Here is an 18,878-nt window from a genome sequence, read left to right on the forward strand (position 1 = left end):
AGATTGATAGGGTTTGCTGCTGTTTGGGATATGATAAGGGTGCGGGAGTGTGAAGATAACTCCTGGGTTTTATGGCTTATTCAGACAGAGAGGGAACACGGGGGAAGACCAGGCTTGCAGGAGAAAGTTGGGACTTCTGCTTGAAGTTTGCAATCCTAAGGCAGTTGGACAGACATGATCATGGATGGTAATTCTGAATGTGGTAAAGCAGAACTAGAAACACTTCACAACGATAGGTTTCAGTTATTGATCCAAAAATTATTCAATGGCTACAATCTCAAGACCTACTCTTATTTAATTATGAACTTAAAATTTTGATTCTTTTATGTGAGAATAAGCAAACCCAACAACTTTTATACTTTTTTTTGGTCAACTTGCTGTTATTTACTTCTAAACATTTTTTAAACTTATCTTTATTGTTGAAAATATTACAGATGTCTTCCCCTTCCCTCCCTCGGTCCCCTGCTCCCACTCCCCCCCACCCCCGCCTTCCCCACACTGTGTCTGTGTCCGTGGGCTGCGCACATATGCATGTAAGTGCTTTGGTTTATCCGTTCCTGGCCCCCACCCCTTCCCTTGGAGGTTTATCAGTCTGTTCCATGTCTTAGATTCTACATATAAGTGAGATCATGTGGTACATGTCTTCCTCTGAATGGCTTATTTCACTTGGCATTCTACTCTCCAAGTCCCTCCATGCTGTCTCAAAGGGTAAGAGAGACTTCTATTTTTACACATTTTTTAAATCACTATCATGGCTCCAAATCCCTCCCCCAGAAGTATTCTCACGTGGTTAGGAGTGGAAATGAAGGAAGTGATGGAGAAAGAGGGTGGAGATGAACACCAAGTCCCCAGTCCATCTCTGCCCTTCTATCAGGATGAGGCAGCCTCGAGCCCTTGTCACCCATATCTTTCTCTGAACGTCTGAATGTAATCCCCCCTTGGAGCCACTCTTCCTTTCTCTCTATTGTTTATCTCCCCCGTTTGTTCTGGCCCAGACTGGGAATCGGAGAGTAGTCTGGAGGGGGCGGGGGAGGCTGCAGAGTGGTGGTGACATGTGCTCCCTTGGATGACCAGAGCAGCCAGGAGGCCATTCCCCTGAAGATGTAATGCCAGGAAGCATGTTAATACACTACTGCAAAAGAGAGGAGCACACCCAGTCCTGGTCCTATAGGCTAATGGCATTGTAATTGAGGGTCAGAAGCCTCCTCTTTTTTTTTTTTTTTTTTTAAATTTTTTATTCTCACCCGAGGATATTTTTTCTATTGTTTGTTCAGGTAGAGTGGGAGGGAGAGAGAGGAAGAGAGGGAGAGAAACATCGACGCAAAAGGGACACATCGAGTGGTTGCCACCTGCACAACCCAACCAGGGCCGGGGACAAACTGCAACCGAGGTACATGCCCTTCGCGGGAACCGAACCCGGGTCTCTTTGGACCTCAGGCCGATGCTCCAACCACTGAGCCAAACCGGCCAGGGCAGAAGCCTCCTCTTAAGTTAATGAAGTGAGGTGATGCCTCTTCAAGAGCACTTGGTAAATATTTATTGAATCAATGAATGAAAAAATAGACCTGAAGAGATTAAGTGACAACAACACAACAATAGCTGCAAACCCGGATAGTGGTGACTGTGAGTGCTCAGGGCCGCTGTCCGAAGTGTCTCGTGAACTTGGAATTGGCTGATCCTCATAATGACCTTCTGAAGTAGGAACTTCCTGAGCTCCATTTTCAGGTGGGGTCCTGAGACAGCAGTGGATTCGCAGCCTGCAAGTGGCAGAGCTGGGACTCGACCCCTGCAGTCTAGCTCCAGCCTTTCGCACCGCTATATTGTCCTCTGTCTAAGCAACCTGCCCAAGTTCATGCATCCATGCTGCTTGAAACCAGGCCTCTCTGACATCACACCATGTGCTTTTAGCGACTTCTGTGGTCAGAATGTTTCTGTTCCCCCACCCAAATTCATATGTGGAACCTAACCACCAATGTCATGGTTTTAGGAGGTGGGGCTTTTGGGGGGTGATAGGTCAGAGGGTGGAACCCACACGAATGGGATTAGTACCCTCATAAAAGAGGCTCCAGAGAGTTCCCTCATCCCCTCCTGCCATGGGAGGACACAGCGAAAAGACTGCACCCATAAACCAGAAGCCGGCAGACTGGATACTAAACCTGCCGCAGCCTTGATCTCGGCCTTCCAGCCTCCAGGACAGTGGGAAATAAATCTCTGTTTCTATAAGCCACTCAGCCTATGGTATCTTATGGCAGCCCGAATAGACAGGGACAACCGCGGTTCTGTACTGGTCCCCTAGAGAAGGTCATTGCCTGTCAGGGAGGTTTCTGTGTGTCAGAGTGATCTCTGATTTCAGGCTGTTTCATTTACCTGATCAATGAATCCATCTCCCGCTCTCCCAAGGGAAAACACAGAGACAAGAACTATTAAAAGTAATTGCTTATTGTCATGCAGAAAAAAAGATGTAGATGTTTGACTGCAGTTCCCACTCATCCATCATCCTGGGAACTGGAACCAAGAAGTTATTTTTCCAAAACAACAGACATTTTTAGCAAAGTGAGGACTTGCAGAGGTGCAGCCATCAGTACTTATTGTTGAAACAGATGATGGAAGCCACCTACTTCAACCCTTTCATTTCACAGATGAGAAAACTAGGACCAGAGGGGTTACTTGTGCCTTGTTCCAAGTCAGGCTTCTGGTTAGTGGTACCCTGGACTAGGAGCAGGTCTCCTGACTCACTATTTAACAAACTCTTTGTTACATGTCCTGGGCCTCATATTTCTCTCTATGGCCTGACATAGTTAGCATTTCATCCATCCATCACTAGTCATTTATTAATTCATTTATTTACCCCACAAATATATAGAGTGCTTTCTCTGTGCCATGCTCTGTTCTCTGTGCGAAAAATGTAGTGGGAAGAAGTATAGGTATAATTCCTGCTTTCATGGAGCTTATAGTTTATTGGAGAGATAGGCCATGAACAAACAAATTAAGAAATAAAAAAGAGCCCGGCCAGGGTGGCTCAGTGGTTGAGCATAGACCCATGCATCAAGAGGTCGCTGGTTCAATTCCTGGTTAGAGCACATGCCCAGGTTGTGGGCCAAATCCCCAGTAGGGGGCATGCTGAAGGCGACCAATCAATGTTCTCTCTCATCAATGTTTCTTTCTATCTCTTTCTCCATCTTCCTTCCTCTCTCTCTAAAAATTAAAAACAAACAAACAAAAAAAGAATCAGGGAATAAAAACTGCCATAATGAAAGCAGGATGTGAAAAAAAGAGGTCTACTTTAGTTTGCAGGTCAAGGAATGTCTTGTGGGAGTTACATTTAAGCTGATTCCCAAAAAGGTGACAGCGAAGTAGCTGTCTTAAGGATGTGTGTCTCAGGGCTGAGGCCCTTAGGGGAGCAGGGGCTTGGAGAGTCTGAAGGACATAACAAGGAAAGAGAGGGAGTGAGTGAGAGGAAGTGATCTATGGTATAGAGCGGGGCACTCAGGTCAAAAAGTCTGGTCAAGCCATTAAGAAAGATGGTTATACATGGGACTACATCAAACTAAAAAGCTTCTGCACAGCAAAAGAAACAATCATCAAAATGGAAAGGCAACCCACTGTATGGGAGAACATCATTGCCAATGATGTATCAGATAAGGGGTTAATTTCCAATATATACAGAGTGCTCATACAACTCCACAAAAGGAAGACAAAGAACCCAATTAAAAAATGGGCAGAGGAGCTGAATAGACACCTTTCCAAACAGGACATACAAATGGCCAAGAGACATATGAAGAAATGCTCAACATCACTAATCATCAGAGAGATGCAAATTAAAACAACAATGAGGTATCACCTCACACCTGTCAGAATGGCCGCCATCAACAAATCATCAAACAAGTGTTGGCGAGGGTGTGGAGAAAAGGGGACTCTAATACACTGCTGGTGGGAATGCAGACTGGTGCAGCCGCTATGGAAAACAATATGGTGCTACCTCAAAAAATTAAATATTGAACTTCCATTTGACCCAGTGATCCCACTGCTGGGAATATACCCTAGGAAGCCTGAAACACCAAGCAGGAAGAATATATGTACCCCCATGTTCATAGCAGCACTATTTACAATAGCTAAGATCTGGAAACAGCCCAAGTGTCCACCAGTAGACGAATGGATCAAAAAGCTGTGGTACATATACACAATGGAATACTATGCAGCGGTAAGAAAGAAAGATCTCTTATCCTTTGAGACGACATGGAGGGACCTGGAAAGTATTATCCTAAGTGAAAGAAGCCAAGCAGAGAAGGACAAATACCACATGATCTCACTTATATACGGAATATAATGAACATAACAGTCTGAGGAATACAGTAGACCCAGACACATGGAAGTGGGGCACAGACTGACATCCCTCAGAAGAGGGGATGGGGGGTGGGGGGGTGGGAAGGGATAAACCACAGAACTTATATGCATGTATGCATGACCAATGGACATGGACAACTAAGCCGGGGACAGGGTAGAGGGAGGGTGGGGTGGGGGGTGCCAATGGGGTAAAAAGGTAAAATATCTGTAACAAAAAAATAAATAAATAAAAATTTCAAAAAAAAAAAAAAAAAAAAAAAAAAAGAAAGATGGTTATGATGCTATGCAGCAAGTTGGAAATTGATCGTGGTACAAGGTTGAGGCGAGGGAGAGCAGGATATAATTGTATGAACGCTGTGACTGCAACTAAGGAATTTATACACGAAAAGCCTGTACAGGAAATTATTAGAATGATTGTATAGAGTTGTGGGATTATGGGTAGTAATATGATTTCCCCGCATTTCTTTATTGTTGCCAGTTTTCCTCTAATGTGTTGAATTCCTTTAATAGAAAAACTGAATACATAAAATAAGCTGTAGCTGATGTTTTAAAAAATAAGATAAGAAAAGGACGAGGCTCCTGGGTGTTGTAGATTAGATTTGAGTTATATTTTTTCGCCTAAATATTTAAAATGTTCAAAGTAATATATGCATATAGATTTAAAAATTAAATAGTAGCATAAAACATATTGAAAAACAATCATCATGCTCTACCCCTACCCAACCTCAAGTTCAATTCTCCTGTGACAAACTCTTTAAAGTCTTTTGGATATTTTTTTTTTCTGGTATTCAATCCCAAATTTCTAAATAACAAGCTTATATTTTTATTGCTTATTTCTTCCATCATCATAGGTGTTCCTTTTGGTTCTTGCCTATGTTAGATTTCACATTTTCTTAGTTCCTGTATTGATTTATTTCCCTGTTTTACTGGAGCACAACCTCCTATAGCATCTAACAGAAAATGCATGCAAAATAAACTCCCATGTTTAAATAAGCTTTCTTTATATGTTCACATTTATTGATAATTTGGCTGGGTATAAAACTCTCTGTAGGAAATAGTTTTTTTTTAGATTTTTTTTTTTAAAGCAATCGCTCCACTGTGAGGTTTCATTATGGTTGCTGAGAATGAGAAATATTCTCATTCCTGATTCTTTATATGTGACCTCAAAGCTTTTAGGATCTTCCCTTTAAATTTATTTTATTGAAGTTTTTCTCACCGTGACTTGGGGTGGATTTTAAAAAATTATTTATTTTATTGGGCACTCAATTGGCCCTTTCAAATTGGATACTTGTGTCCTTCATTTTGGAGGATTTTTTTGTGTGTGATTTTTTTTAATAATTGCTCCCCTTTGTGCTTTTCTCTTCTCTCCTTTTGTTTTTTTGTTTGTTTGTGTTTTTTTTTGGTGGTACATGCCCCTAGCGGGAACCGAACCTGGGACTCTCTGGTCCGCAGGCCGATGCTCAACCACTGAGCCAAACTGGCCAGGGCTCTTCTCTGTTTTTGAAACTCCTGTTATTTATATGTTGGAACTCTTGACTGATATTCACATTTTATTACTATTATTTTGCAGTATTCCATCTTTTTTGTTCTAGTTCTTATAAGAGTTACTCAACTTTTATCATTTAACTCTTTCTATTGAACTCTTAAATGTCTGCTATGATATTTTAAATTTTAAGATGTATCTTTTATCCTATGATTGTTTCTTTTTACTACATTTTGTTCTTTTTAGTTGCAATATTATCTCTCGTCTTTGAATATTAATTGCAGTTGTTATAGTTTTTCTCTGCCTAATTTCTTTTCTTCCAACTTTCTTTTTTTTAATTTTGTTAATTTGTTTTGGTGTATGACTTTCCTATTAGGAGTTTTCCTCAAATGTCTGTTAATACATGGCCATCTTTATTTTTTATCCTCACCCGAGGATATTTTTCCATTCATCTTTAGACAGGATGAGAGGGAGGGAGGGAGGGAGGGAGGGAGGGAGGGAGGGAGGGAGGGAGGGAGGGAGGGAGAGAGGAACATCAATGTGAGACACATCGATTGGTTGCCTCCCACTTGACCCCGACCAGGGCCGAGGATGAACAGCAACCAAGGTATATGCCCTTGACTGGAATCAAACCCACTACTCATTGGTCCATGGGCTGATGCTCTAATCACTGAGCCAAACTGGCCAGGGCCACATGGCCATCTTTTTATATTTAATACTGAGACACAAAAGATATTATGGGAAGCTCTGGCTTGGATGGGGCAAGGCTTATGGACATGTGGACTTCCTTCACAGTAGGATGGTGTTATGGACTGAATTTTGACCACCCAACTAAAAAAGTAGATTACTAGTACCAATGGGTTTCTTCTTAGACGAGTGTGTCCTGTATCAATAGATTCATGCTTTTCATTAGTTCAGTATCTTTTGCATTTCTTCTGTTCTCCCTATTCTCTTTTTGTAAGACTATCATATCTTCACACTTTGTCTTCCTCTCTTCTTAACCCCTCCCTCACATTTTCCATTTTCTTGTTTCTTTGTTTGTTGCATGTTATTTACCAAGGATTTCAGAGTATTTGGGCAATAGAATTAGTCAGACTGTCCAGACTGTCGTACTGCTGGAAAAGGAAGTCCTGATTCCCATTCCTGTGCTTTCGCTCTTGTAAAGATTCATGGATATTGCTGGTTATCTGTCAACAACTTTCCTGGGGCTTTTTGTTTTTGTGATTTGTAAACATCTAAAGTTCCTTTTCTGTCATTTTAGAGAGGTTCCAGGGGAAACTTGGTAGATACTTTTGTTCAATCTGAAATGTTTAAATGGAAGTTGGTTAGGATTCTTATTTTAGAATTGTGTGGCACTGCATTAGGAGGTCTGATACCTCCAAGAACGGAAACTCTTGCAGAAATCTACAGAAAGAGTCATTGAATATAGTTTTTGCTTAGGTGAAATTATTTGGACAAATCTCCAAGTGGCATTCCAAGTATTATTCCTTGAACTTCTCTATTGTGAACCATTCTGTGGAGAGAGGGATTCATTCTAAGACTTACCTAGATGGAAATTGTCACTTTGAAAATACTTGTTTTCATTTCATAACAACACTTTTAGAAAAGGTATATATTAGTTATTCTGATTTAAGAACTGAACAACGTATGCTGTCTTAGAGATAAGGACGGACCAAACCATTCATATGAAACCCATGTTCTTCTCATCCTTGCAAAGAGGTTATGTCTTGAAATGGTCACTTCTTAATTTGAGTGACTAACTGAAAAATCTCCACCAGCACATAATCACTGCTGGGTAACTACTGGTTAAAGATACAATTTATTGACTTTACAACTTCTGTGAGCCAAATGTATTTTTGTAAGCCTAAATCCTGAGTACTTGGAATGTGCAAATATTTCACTGCAGGACCTTCATGTGGGCCAGTTTCATATCTAGACCCAAGCCCTGAGTGGCATCTACACCCGCTATTTCCTTTGTGAGCTAACAGTCTGTCCACAGAGGTCAGCCTAGGTTGTTCCTTTGCTATGATCAAATGGGTCCTTCCTGACAAGGCCCTGTCCCCTCTTGGCCTTGCCTACTCATGGGCAGTGTGGCCCCTGGGGTGGGCTGCCTCTCCACGCTGACAAGCGGTCATCTGTCTTCAAGAACAGGCTCTAATTACCCCAGCCATTAGCTTGCCCAGCAGGACTGCAGATGTTATTAATGGTCATGAAATTATCCAATGCCTTTCAAGACTCCAGAGCAGTCAGTGTCTGTCTCTGCGACCTCTCACGGCACTTTGTTTCTTGTTTTCATTTTGCTACTGTATTGAACCTTAACCTTGAGCACAAATAAAAAACATGTCACTCCCCTCCATTTTCCGTGTCTCCCCTCATTGGCCTCCTTAATCCCCTCTTTGTTTGGGGATAGAACTCAGAACTTCTCCTCATTGCTAGACTGTATTTCCAGGGAACTCTTAACTGTACGAATGTGCCAATTCTTTTCCATCCCTACCCACCTCATAGACCTTGTTTTCAAAAACTAAAAATAATTTGTTGCTCCTTATTAGAAAATCAATATATTTTCATGGTTGGAGAAATTAGAAAAATTCAGATAAGCAGAAAGAAGAAGAAAAATCTATACATTCACCTTCTAGAGATAAACACTCAAAGTTTTATGGGATAGCTTTATAGACTTGTCTATGAGGGAGAGATATGAGATGATCCTATTACAATCATAATAATAATAACTAAAATTTGACTTCTTACTATGTTTAGATTGCTTCTCCATGTATTAATTCACTGAATAATCTCAAGAGTCCTATGAGGTAGGTTTAATTTCTATTTTCATTTTGCCTATGAGGAAACTATGGCATGGAGAGGCTAAAAATATTGCCCAAAGAAAGCCTCATAGCTATTTAAGTGGAAGAGGTGGGATTGGAACCCAAGCATCCTACTTCTAGGTTCTGAATTCTTTAAAAAAAAAAATTTGTTTTCTTTATTGATTTTTAGAGAGAGGGAAGGGAGAGAGAGAGAAAGATAGAAACATCGATGAGAAAGAACTTTGATTGGCCGCCTCCTGCATGCCCCCCACTGGGGACCTAGCCTACAACCTGGGCATGTGCCCTGACCGAGAATTGAACCAGCGACCTCTTGATGCATGCATTGATGCTTAACCACTGAGCCACACTGGCCCAGCTTGGTTCTGAATTCTTAAATACTATGTTATATTATTATCTAACCTGCTTTTTAATTTCAAAAACTCTCAATATCTTTCCATGTTACTCTTTATCTGTTACATGATTTTAAATAATTATGAAGACTGAATAAAATCCCAAAATATGAATAAGCTGAAATTTCTTTAACCAAACATTAGAGTGGTTTTCCTATCTTTATTTTATTTTTTGCTATGATCAACAGTACATAGATTATTTTTAAATGACACAATTTCTTCAGGAATATGTCCTTAGGGAAAACAAATGATTTCTTTCACTTGTAAATGATTGTTGGATGCACTCCTTAGTTCCATTACTTCTAAGAGATAATTGTCTACTTAAAAAAAATGCTAATAATTATTGAACACCTTCTATGTCAGCCATACTGTATTTGTGCTGTTTAAGTGCTAATATTTATTCACAAGTAATTCAAACTCAAAATGAGATGCTGGTGAAGTTGAAGAGGTTGAAGGGACGAGTCTTTCTAGATGTCTCTTTCTGTTATAGACGGTCTTATTTTTTCCTAGTTATTCCCAACTAAACCAGCTTTTTTTCTTTCCCTCCCTTCCTTATTACTTTCCCCTCCCTCCCTCCCTCCCTCTCTCCCTTTCTCCCTTTCTTCCTCTCTCCTTCCCTTTCTTCCTCCTATCCACCTTTCTTCCTTCCTTTTTTTCTCAACCTGAATATTCTGTCCATTCCTTCATCTGCAAATTCTTCAACTGTGAGTATTCAAAATGAATGTAGCTTCCCTCTAATTCCTGTTCTGGAAGGCCGTTTGCCATGCCATTCTGTCTTCTCTGAGTTATAGACTAGGTCTATATTTGGCCAGTAAATCCATCATGGCAGTATCTATTTAGAATTTTTAGTTGATTGTCAGCTGGTCTGTGTAAAATGTATTGGAATTGGCCTCTGACTAATAGGATGGACTAAAAACTATCCAACTTTGTAATAGACCCTTTCTTCCATGAGTGAGGGCACAGACCCAAGTTTCAGGCAAGTACCAATTGACTAATATGTGGGCAGAGATCATGCTTGTTTATTCATTTTTCTACTCTGTGCAGTGGTGCCTAGCACACAGGAGACATTGGATACCCATTTGTAAGGTTGACAAAAAAGTCTCAGGCGATCTGGCTTCTAGTTTTAGTTCTAATACAGATTAGCCATTGAAGTGGAGCAAATTGCTCACCACTTGGCCCCTCAAATGCCTCAGACATATTATCATCTTAGAAAATTTTGGAGACCCAGTATAATTATTCCTGAAGACTTTTAATTTCCATAAAAATGGTTTTATAGGTTCTCAAGGTAATAAATTTCAAGTTCAAGAGTAAAAAATATTGATTCTCTTTCTTATTTTGAAAGACTTGCAATTTTGCCCTGGCTGGTGTTCCCAGTGGTTAGAGCATCAGCTTACACACTGAAGGGTGCGTGTTTAATTTCTGGTCAAGGGCATGTACCTGGATTGATTGCAGGTTTGATTCCCCAGCCCCAACCAGGGTGCATGTGGGAAGCAACCAATCTATGTGTCTGTCACATCAATGTTTCTCTCTCTCTCTCTCTCCCTTCCTCTGCCCTGTCCTTCCCCCTTCCACTCTCTCTAAAAAAATCAATGGGAAAAATATCCTTTTAATTCCAAAGAACTGTACAGGGCAAACAGGTGATCGCTTAGATGTTTTCGTCTTTTCCCCCATGTTGGCATACATTACAGATGACATTTACATGTAGGACCCTTCCATGGGTGACCCAGCATGGGGATTGTGGGCTAGGGCAAGGATAAGAGAGACTGTGGGATTATGCATAATTCCCAGTCTACTAATGTAGTCTTACCCTTCTCTTCCACTTACAAAAGCATATTGACTGAAACTACTATAATAAAACTGTAGTGTTGGGGAGGGGACATTCAGGACAGGCAGCCTGACCAAAGACATGGAAGGAACAGAGAGTGTAGACACCAGACCATGTACCCATGGGAAACTGCTGTAAAATAGAGGCTCTTCCCAAACCAGTGGGAAGAACATGGATCATGTAGTGGATGGTGGTGAGAAAACTGACTCCCTGTGGGGGAAAATGTTAGAGTCTTACCTTACAACACATACAAAAATAAATTCCAAGTGGGTTAAAGACCAGATTGTAAAGGGAACATGTACAAATCTTATAGAAGGCTATCTAGAAGAATACCTCTGTTGCTCTGGGGTTTTGAGTACGTTTCTTAGCCAAGACCCAAACAGCATAAACCATCAGTGAAAAATTGGTGGGCGTGACGACATCCAAAGTAAAGATTTCAGTTCTAAACAGTTAACCTGCCTGGCGGACGGAAGGCAGGGGAAAGATGTTTGCAGTGACCAGAATCAATAAGGAATTAATGCCTTACGGGACTCCTGCAGTTTGGTGAGAACAATGGGAAACTCACATAGGAAAAATGCGGGCAGGGGATACAGGCAGTTCATAGGAAAAATCCAAATTGCTAATAAGCTTATGAAGAGATACTTCACCAGTAATCAGAGAAATTCAAATTTAAATGACAATGTGATCCACTTTAAAATCAGCAGATTGTCGAAATTGAAAATCTTATTAGAATCAAGTGCTGAAAAGGACGTGGGGAAGTGGGACCACCGGGCATTGCTGGAGGGGGCGTGGGAGCTGGGGCCTCAGTGGTCCCACCCCAGGGCAGCCAGCGACAGGCTCGCCCAGACCCGCGATGGCCGGTCCTGCACCTGGGCCTTGCTTCGCTGTTTGTAGCAGCAAAGAAGGAGAGTCAACCAGGAGGTCATCACCAGGACAGGGGCGGGGCAGCTGTGGTTCTGTGTGAAGCCATCAGCAGTAATAATTAGGTTTACATATAACAACAAAGATGGATTACAAAAGCATCAAGTTGGGTGAAAAAAGTAGAAAAGAGAATGAGATTTATGGTGCATCGCCTTTTATAAATTAAGCATGCACACGCAAAGCAATGTCATGTATTATTCAAGTAAATACATACATCTAAATAAAGATTGGAGTGAAGGGGTCTAGCGGGGAAGGGAGACTGGAGCGAGGACCAAAAATTAGGAGAGAAAAACCACAATAAAATAAAAAAGGGGTCCTTTTATGAATTGATGAGTACACTGTGGACTGAAGAATAGAATGAATTCAACTCTGGTCCAAAAGAAAAAAGAAAAGGCAGTAAAATCAAATTGGAATTTGGGTGAGTGAGAGATATCTTCATGGTCATAATCTTGAAATATTCTGTTTATATGGTGTATAATAAATCATTAATAAGCTCCAATTCTTCATTATTTGTAATAGATTACTTGCCACTCAGTCCCTAGCTGTTAGGACCCCAGGCTGAGAGCCATAGCTGGAGCTATTTGTGTTCATAATTCTTTGCTTAACATAAATCCTACGGAGGTGAACTTATCCATAAAAACTCAAGAGAGGCAGTTTCAATATTCAAGACACAATTAAGAGAAAGACTTGGAAAAGGTTTGCAATTATTATTCCATAAAGACCAGATAGTCTGAATACCTCTTTATCCATATTTTATTTCCTCCATCTAATATTTAAAACCATCCCCTATATTTGTAGAATGAAAAGCAGAATCTAAATAGCTCTAACATTACTTCCCCAATTCCCATAGCCTGCACTGCTTGGATGTCAGTCTCCAAATTCCTAATACAAATGAACAGAAGACAAAATCATTTTGCAGAATTCTGAAATAAAGTATTTCAGTGGAACACAGAGAAAGAGTTAAATTTTGCAAAGCTGTGAAACTGGAGAGGGGGCTGTCAAAATCTACCAACCAGAGACCTGGAAGGAATTGCTTGCTAGAGATGCATTTCTCAATCTCTCTCTCTCTCTGTCTCTGTCTCTCTGTCTCTCTCTCTCTCTCTCTCCCAACCCTCTTCTCTCCCTCCCAACCCTCTTCTCTCCCTTCCTCTTTTCTCTCCACCTATTTGCACCATACTTACCTGTCAATTTCATCAGAGATACTTGAATGGATTTATTTTCTAATCTGCTCCCAGATTGATCAGTTAATTAAGTTGATTTCCATGAGCTTGTTTAAAACCAGGTCTTTTCTTTTCATGTTATACTGTTCCCAATGAACTCCCTGTCCTGTGGTGTGCTTATCAGAGATATCCAAGAAGATGAGCATGTCCTACTAGTATTTTATTCTGCACACCAATTGATTTTTTCCAATGTGAATTTGGATTTTATCTTTAGCACACTCGCTGCAAATACATTGTACAGCCTCTTGCTTCCAGGTCAGAATTGGGTGAGTTTCTCTTATTTATTTATCATTTGTCACTTTAAAATATGAGATTCTTGGTCTCATACAAAATTCTTATAGATTTACTTTGTCCATTTGTTTTGCGAATCAGAATGCAACATAGGCGCCTCTTGTGAAGATTGACCATGAGGTCAGTGTATGGCTTGTGGCTGCCCTGTGAGGCCCCCCTGGATCTGACCAGTGAGCCTCGTTGGTACCCAGAGCTGCTTCAGGAGGGAGTGAAGCCAGTGTCCTGGGTCCTATCAGACTTCCTGGGGGGGGGGGGGTGCCAGCCACTCTCAGACCATTATCTCATCAGTTCTCAAAATATCCCAGAGAGGAAGACGGGAAGGAAGACGCTAATGGGGTAATGAAATGGCATAAAACACTTTGCTAGGGAAATAGTCACTTCCTTTTCCTCTGCTCCCAGTCCCTAGCCCAGAGGCAGAAACTGAGGCAGAGGGAGCCGAATCCGCTCGCCCAGCTCCGGAGAGGGGAGAGTCAGGAGCGAGAGCCAGGGAGACGGATGCTGCGACCCCGCAAGCTGATGAACCCTGTTTTGTTTTGTTTTTTAAAGAAATGCCCAAATAAGGGCTCCCTCTCTCACGAAACAGCAACCTTTTCTTTCTAAACCAGCACCGAGTGTGTGTAGCTGGGGAGTCAGAATCGTGCTGGGCCGAGGGGCGGGCACTGGGCCAAGATAAAGCCGGAGCCTGGCTCTCGGAAGTGGGTGCTGTGGGGTGCAGCTGGCCTCTTCGCCCACTCAGTACTTTGCAGATAAGTACCATTCAGCTGGTTCCAATCTTTGTGGACACGCACAAGACATTAAGCTGACCTCATTTGGTCTAACTCCTCAGGTGCTTTTTTAACCAAGGCCTTTGAGGCAATTTTCTTAAAGAACTGTTTTGATAAAACTTTCATTTTTTAAAGAGGTTGATTTGGTTTAAGTTTCTTCTCTGCTTTAAAATTATGACCCTACATCTTACTGAAAACTGTTTTGAGAGTCACCTAACAGGACGCTTCTGGGTCCTTTCTTTATTATTATGACTGAAGGGCTTCTGCTTGTGGAACTCATGGTCTTCCCCTCCAGGCCCTCCGCTGGCCCTGGGCCACTCCCCGCGGTCGCCTGTGTCCCTCTGCTCCGTTTCCATGGTCTTTACGCTCCCTCCTCTAGGCTCTATGAAATCTCCCCTCTCTGGAGGAGGGGGACTGTGGTACAAATGGCTTTTAAGACATAGGTCAAAGGAATAAATCATTAATTGTGGACTTGCAGGCATGTGTGAGAAGATGGGAGTTTTATGACATTTCCACTTGGAAAGGTCAACCCCACCAGGAAAGGATAGCATCGTCCTTGACATAACACAGGTGCTATTGCTTCCCCCTTAGAGTCGGTCTATTCAATGTGTTTAAAGTTGTGAATGAAAACACAGAGTGCATTTGTTCATTCATTCATTCATTCATTCATTCATTCAGCAGGCACAACCCTGAAAGAGGCAATAGCCCTTATAGCAGGGAGCTCACAGACATGGAAACAAATGACTGCAATGCAAGGAGGTGATGAGAAGCATAATATGGGTAGATGGAGAATGCAGAAATTTCTGGCATAAAACTAGAAGTGTTTGATGACTTTATACACAATCAAAATGCAAGAAGACATTTATAGGCTGTAAGTCTGTGTGAAACTCGCAGGAACAACATGTAATAGACATAAATGTATGGCCTGGAATACGTTTATAAAGACCAATGGAATGAAAAGGTCAGGAAATCCGCCGACATTACATCATTACATGGTGGGCAAGAGCACAGACAAGTTGCGTGGGCCTGTGTGTCGATCACGCCTCTGCCATTCACTTCTTCTGTGGTCACGCACAGGTTCCTTCACCTGTCTGTGCTCAGTGTTCTTCTCAAAGTGATGACACGTCCCACCCAAAAGGATTGTTGGGAAGAGTAAATGAAATAATACACTTCAGTTTGCTCAGAAAAGTGCAACAACAAAACAAAATCAGCACTCAGTAAGATTCAATAATTATTATTTTTACTCACAAAGATTTCTTTTAGAAAAGCAAAACGAAAGATTCCCCAGCTTTTATTTTACAGCTTGGCCAGGTGCAGTGAGCAGTTTCCTGATAAGCTCACTGGGTTGTGCGCTGGTCTCCCGAAGGAATGGGAAGCAACAGGCAAACCACTGGTTTAGACGTCACATTCTGTCCAAAAGAAGAACTTGGTGCTGTCAGCCTAGGGTCCTTGATAAGCAAAAAGAGGAACCTGGATATGGTTGGACACAGACTGAGGATCTGAGAAAGACAAATGTCAAGGGACCAGAGAAAGCAGGCCCATGTGTACCTGTGACTTGTGACCATGCGAGGAGGGACTCCTCCTAGCTGTGAGATGCTCTCGAAAGTGACCTCCATTTCTGCAATCACAACAGGCTCTGAGGAGGTAGGAAACAGGGCAATACTGAAAGAAATGCAAGATGACTGTGATGAATGTAACCAGCTCAGGTTTGAAAAAAACGTTTGCAGAAAATTGAGAGAAAGCGCACAGCCAAGAGCGATTCCAAGAGGGGTGTTGGGGAGGCGAAAGTCTAAAATGCACCAAGACATGCAGAAAACTTGTCAAGAACACAAAAAAGGCTTGCAGATGTTCCAGGCATGAAGATCAGGGTGGATAAGCAGACCCAGGGTTTGGAGCTGATGGTGAAACTGTAGAGCAGGCAGAGTTCTGAGACACCTGCTCTGTCTGTGTTCTCTGCCAAGGAGAAGGGTAGAACAGGGTGTCGAGAAAGAATGAGCATTGCTAAGCGACCGTGGAAGCCAACGAGCTTTTGAGAAACGTGGAGCTACTCTAAGTGCATTCAGATCTCTGGAATAAATAGTTTTGCAAGGTACTGAGGCAACCTGCCGATAAGATTGTGTTGTCGTTACTGGTTGCAATGAGAAGAAGCTTCAAGAAAGGAAGAGCTGCTGGGGGGAAATTCTGGCAAACACATTTGTTTATTTTTAGAAATGGAGAGGAAGTTGAGTCTACAGAGTATAGACAGGTAAGTGTGTTGTTCGTCTTGGATGAGATTTGGTTCTGGAAATGTTCATTTGTCAGCCCCTTGAAGAGAACGTGTTCATCACCAGAACTAGCACAGGATGACAAGGAACAGCCACATCCCCTTCCCCCTCCCCCTCCCTTCCCCCTCCCCCTCCCCCTCCTATTTCCTTTGGTATTCTTAGGCCGAAAGATCCTAGAAGTCTACTGAACTGTGTGTTTGAATTTCAACAAAGCACTTGATAAATCGCTCCTGGTGTTGCTGGGGATAAGAAAAGGAAAAGTGAGCTGGACTCACAGATAGTTAGCAAACGTGGAAACGGTACCAAAAGGGCAGTGATAGTGGGGAATCTCAGCCTGCAGTTTCTGGTCATGCAGGGTAAAACTCTGTCTCTCGCTTGTCCAGTTCAAACATAATTTTTGTTCATGACTAGCATTTCTTACGTGCCCACTATGTGTCATGTAACATATTTTATATATATTATACCATTTAATTTTTATAAAACTCTGAGATAGGTATTATTTTACAGAGAGATTAAATAGCCTCCCTAAGGGCACACCGAGATGAAGCTGGAGACTGGGGATTCGAACACTAGATTATCTGATCAAAGCCACTGCTTTATCAATGACACCAAAAAGCTGAAGTGGGAGAAAGAGATGGTGAACACATGAGATGAAGTCATCAGGATCCAAATGATGCTATTGGGTATAGTCTGAATCCCAACAAGAAGCAATTTCACAGGGTAAATTTAACATCGGCATGGAGTCCTCCCCGCCCCCCAACCCTATACAGATACAGGATGCAGTGGACACGGCTTTGGAGGAGATTGTGGGGTGTCAGAATATAGTGTGATGTGGCAGCTCCAAAAGCAAAACAACCCCACTAATTAGATTTTAATCCATCCTGAGAAGATCACAACTAAAATGGGATTAGGAGCAAGATAAACAAAAAGGGCTATGTCTGCTGTCTGGAGTCATTAGTGTCCTGCTGATGGATTAGAGGGAAGGCAGATTTCCTTAGCACTGTTGTCTGTCTGCGCCATCAGGAAAACACTGGGACCACGATGCACAGACCACAATGCACCGACCACGATGCACCGACCACGATGCACAGACCACAATGCACTGACCACGATGCACCCACCACACAATGCATCGACCACAATGCACCAACCATGAAGCTTGGACCACAATGCACAGAATATGATGCACCAACCATGATGCACCAACCATGATGCCCGGACCACGATGCACCAACCATGATGCACCAACCACGATGCACGTACCACGATGCGTGGACCACACGCGTGAGAGAAGGCTGCTGAGTAGGTCGCTGTCAGTTTTTGGAGTCACACTTTAATTGGGATGCAGACAAAGTTCCAAGGGATAGCAACAAGGGGAAAGGAATCATACAGGAAACAAGGGAGAAAGAAGACAGAATGTTCATCTTGGAGACACAAATTCAGAGGCCATGTTGACTGGTCTTCACGCACGGAGTGGCCGGCCCGTGAGAAGAGCGCGTCTCCTAACCCTCAAGGACAGTGGCTTTCGAACTTGCTCCGTTAATTGCCTATAGTGAGAATTATATTTTATATCTCAACTGAGAATACACATAAATACAAACTGAAACAAGCCTTCCAGAAAACATTATTATCTGTGCTATGTTCAACTCACATTGATCTATTATTCTATTCGATTCTAGTCTATTCTATTTTGTCCTTTCTGTTCTATTCTTTATCATTAAAATGCTTGTTGAGCCCATTAAATTGCTTTCCTGACTTATTAATGGGTTGGAATACATAGTTTGAAAGTGCCTGTCTCAGGGACTAGAGCTAGGACCCACAGATGGAAGCTATGAGGTGCTAGCTCTCGCTTCAGGATCATGAAGAACTTCTATCAGGTCAGAAGGCATGGGGTTGGTTTCCCCAGGAAGCAGTGAGGTACTTCTTGTGGCATTGGAGCTTAGGCTGAATAAGCATGAAGAGAGCAGTGCAGGAAGGACTCAGCACCAAATGGGGACTGAATTAAATCACCCACCAGGTTCGTTTCGTTTCTGAGGTGCCATGGTTGGATTTGTGGGATTGCTGCTAAAAAGTTCCTGCCCCTCTAGGTCACGTTAACAGAAGCATGGAGTATATCGCTCAGGAGGTGAAGGAGGCGTTGCTCCCTGCTATTCAGAACCAGTCTGGGAACACATTTGGAGATATATTTTTTAAGTTATTCACTTATTTGTTCATTTGCCCAACAGGTATTAATGGTGTATTTAGTACAAACCAAGCACTGAGCTAGGTTCTGGGAATATTGACACAGCACAGGGAGAGTCTAATGCAGCTTGTTGTCTAGTGAGGAGAACTTTATTATTCAACACATCTTTTTCGAGTGCCTATCTGTCAGTCACCGTGTTAGATGCTGAGGTGGATCAGTGCATCAGTGGAAAAGACAGGTTTAAAAAACTCCCTACCCTGAAATCCTGTGGTTTACTGATTATACCCAACAGGCACACACATAGAACTGACCAGTTCTGATTATGGAAAGGACAGAGAACCCAGACAGGGTACCAGTCCAGTGCACGAGTCAG

Source organism: Molossus molossus, unplaced genomic scaffold, assembly GCF_014108415.1.
Source record: "Molossus molossus isolate mMolMol1 unplaced genomic scaffold, mMolMol1.p scaffold_m16_p_4, whole genome shotgun sequence".
Lineage (NCBI taxonomy): Eukaryota > Metazoa > Chordata > Mammalia > Chiroptera > Molossidae > Molossus > Molossus molossus.